At 52.8% G+C, this 3,326-nt stretch overlaps 1 long non-coding RNA gene across 1 annotated transcript; it reads right to left on the bottom strand.

Moving 5' to 3' along the window:
• Positions 1 to 1,055: 1,055 nt before the first annotated feature.
• Positions 1,056 to 3,054, bottom strand: LOC118159885. Its single transcript, XR_004747275.1, has 3 exons — positions 2,916 to 3,054; positions 2,421 to 2,425; positions 1,056 to 1,088 (listed from the first exon to the last, which is right to left on the bottom strand). It is a non-coding gene; the product is annotated as an uncharacterized LOC118159885 (long non-coding RNA).
• Between the last annotated feature and the right edge of the window lie 272 nt (positions 3,055 to 3,326).

The following is a 3,326-nucleotide window of genomic DNA, read 5'->3' as shown; positions in this document are numbered from 1 at the left end:
GGGCAAAGGCATTCGCTGACATCGCAGCGCTGGTGCCTCTCTTGCAGTGATGCAAAGGCGTTCTCGTTCTCCCAGGCTGGTCCTCTGCAAGAGAAGGGAGGGAAATTGTCCAGTCCCTGGCCGTGCACGGCGCTTGTGCCCTCGTGTCTCGAGAGCAGGGCAGAGGGACACCAACCTTAATGGGATTTGGATCCCCATGATGAACAGCTCAGAACAGAACTGCGCCTTGTTCCTGCAGATGGGGCACTGGAAGCAGAGAATGCCTGCGCACATGGCTTGTCCCTGCAGCACAAACACATGCGGTGGGAGCTGAGCGGGCCCTGGTGCAGCTGAGCACCTGCTGTGCCCGCAGGGCGAGGGGAGGGCTCCTACCTGGATGCAGCCCCGGTGGAACCAGGCGTGCCTGCAGGCTGGGCACAGCATGGTGTGGTAGGACGTGCTGTCCCCCACAGGGTCCATGCAGATGACACAGGTGGTGTCCTGCTCTGGAGCTGCCTGCACTGCCTGCCGAGGGCGGTGCTCCCAGCAGAAGGACCTGGGGGGGAGAGGGAAGGGAAGGGCAAGGTGAGAAGTGCTGGGCCTGCCGCGGTGCTGGCGAGGAGGGCAGAGGAAGGTGAAGGAGCCCCAGGCCCATCCAGGCTCTGGCGCTGCCTCTGGCTCTGCCAGGCTGCTGGGAAGCATCACCGTGGGGTGCTCTCCTGCTTGGCTGGTGCTGGCAGCCCTTACCTGTACATCCCAAAGAACTGGGTGACACATTCTCCCTCCGAGGCGCAGGGGAGATGGAAGCTGCGTTCACAGCCTGTCTCCGCGCAGGTGATGGTGGCCCCTCGCTCGCCACAAACGAAGCATTGCTGAAAAGAACACAGCAGCCCCATTAGCACCAGGCTCGATGCCGCCACCGCTGGCCCCACACCGCCGGGCAGGGCAGGGCACAGGGCGCGGGCACTGCTGGGTCACACTCTGCAGACCCGCCTGGCGGACAAGGCTCATCTGCCAGAGCAGCGGTTTGTCCCGGAGCAGGTTGGAAAGGCTGGGATTGCTTCCTTGGGGTCCAGGCTAAGCTCGCGGGAGCGTCTCCTGGCATAAACCTCCCTGTTCCCATCAGGCCCTCACCTTCTGGGACGCCTGCTTGATTGTGCGCTGTATATCCATTGGTAAAAATCCCCAAATTCCCTGCGCTATGTTTCCACACTGATACAGGCCATTCGCAAGAAACTAAAGAAGAGAAAAGAGCATGAATGATCTCATTAGGAGCCATAGAGGGAGGGGTGCTGGTGGGATGCTGACAGGAGCCCTGGGGAACTCACCAGACAAAAAGTGTGGGCACAGATCCCATTCCTTAGGTGCCTGTGGCCGCAGATGTTCAGGCCAGCATCTACCCGGCCACACAGCATGCATGCTGGAGGGCAGAGAGCAAATGGCACAGCCAGTGAGCACCTTTGTGGGGCCAGGTGTCCCTGAGGGACTGTCCCCAAGGGCCTGTTCTGGCCCTGCCGTGCTGGCTGACGGGCAGGGCCAGAGGCTGTGGAGGGGAAGGGGTCCCAGCAGGCACAAGGGGCCCAGCAGGCACCCACAGTCCGACCTGGGCCCCCCTGCCAAGGAGCAGAGGGGCCCTGCCCCGGGGTGGTTGGAGAGCCCCTGCCTGCCCCTGCCTCCCCTCTCAGCCACAGGCAACCCCCCCAGCACCTGCCCGCCCTCCTGTGGGATGGGATACTTTTCTCTCACCTTGCTCCCTCGAGTCGGGAGCCTTCTGCTTCAGCCAGAAACTCTTTGCCTTTAAATGGGAAAATCCTAATAGAAGATGGAAAACTCAGCTTACTTGGACAGTGTTGCCACAGGGGTTCAAGAAGAGCACCACCATATTCAGGAAACAACTAGCCTGTGATCTTGAAGCTTGAAAGACTCCTTTGGGAAAAGGGGACACTTGGAATATGCAAATGATAGCTAGTGAAGAAGAAAAGGAATGTGTATCGTGGACTATTAGTTTACTATTTTTTTTCAGCACTAATACTGTGAACCCAGCCTCTTTCCTTAGTAACAGAGTTTCCACATTACCCATTCATGATTGCATCAAGACCACAGACATGGGGACCTCCAGCTGACCAGCCTTAAAGGATACACCGCTAGAAGATGTGAAGGATTGGAATGTAGATGGCAGCAACTTTGTCTGCCAGGGACTTCGCCTCACAGGATATGCGGTAACAAACATCAGCCCAAAAGGTGGAAATCATCACCTTGATAAGAGCTTTTGAGCTGGCAAACATTTGGACAGATTTGTAATATATGCCTTTGGTGTGGTGCATACACACAGGGCAATTTGGAAGGAGAGGAGTTTTAAACATGCAGAAGAGACTGGAATTACTCCAAGCGGTATACCTGCCTACTAAAGTTGACATTAAAGGACATCAAGCAGGGGATACTGGTACTGAGAGGGGAAATAGATTGGCTGATGCAGGAGCCAAAGGGGTGGCAAAACGGGAATCTGAGAGTCAAGTTTTGGCACTAGTACCAGGAACAGAAAACCAGCCATTAACAAAAGCTTTAGAAAATAAAGTCGAATATTCTAAGATGTAAATGGAAAATGTTACCCTCAGGCTTAACATAAAGAAATGATGGGAAAATTGTGATACCATATTAAGTTGAATGGTAACTGGAGAACATAATAAAGCATGCTGGGGACCTGAAGTAGCATAAGAGTTTTTAAATAGAAAATGGATAGGGCCTAATTTGTATACCATTTTAAGGCAGGTAACTCAGCAATGTGATCTTTTTCTCCAGACTAATCCCAAGAACACTCCCAAGCCAAAAATGGACCAGATCAGAAAAGGTAATGGGCCTGGACAACAATGGCAGATTGATTTCACTGAACTCCCAAGAAAAGGGGGGTACCGGTATTTATTGGTATTAACTGACACCTTTTCAGGGTGGCCAGAAGCATTTCCAACCAGAACAGCCAAGGCTCAGGAGGTAACTAAGATATTACTACAAGAAATAATACCACGTTTTGGAGTTTCAGCAACTATATCCTCTGACAGGGGCAAAAGTGGTACAACAAATTACTTCATATCATGTATCGCCCTCAGTCTAGTGGCCAAGTAGAAAAAATGAACCACTTCAAGTTTGGTCTGGCCTCAGTCTCTTCCTTTAGCCCTTTTCCGTATACCAAGGGCAAAGGAAGGGCTAAGCCCTTTTGAAATCTTATATGGATGACTCTATGTAATACAAAGAGGAATATCCATGCAAGCTGGGGATGAAATTATGACCTCCAATATGGTGGTCTTAGGTAAACAGCTTAATGAAATTGGAAAGCATGTGAGTGGGACGCT

Source organism: Oxyura jamaicensis, unplaced genomic scaffold, assembly GCF_011077185.1.
Source record: "Oxyura jamaicensis isolate SHBP4307 breed ruddy duck unplaced genomic scaffold, BPBGC_Ojam_1.0 oxyUn_random_OJ72577, whole genome shotgun sequence".
Classification (NCBI taxonomy): domain Eukaryota; kingdom Metazoa; phylum Chordata; class Aves; order Anseriformes; family Anatidae; genus Oxyura; species Oxyura jamaicensis.
This window is presented reverse-complemented; position numbering and strand designations above follow the sequence as displayed.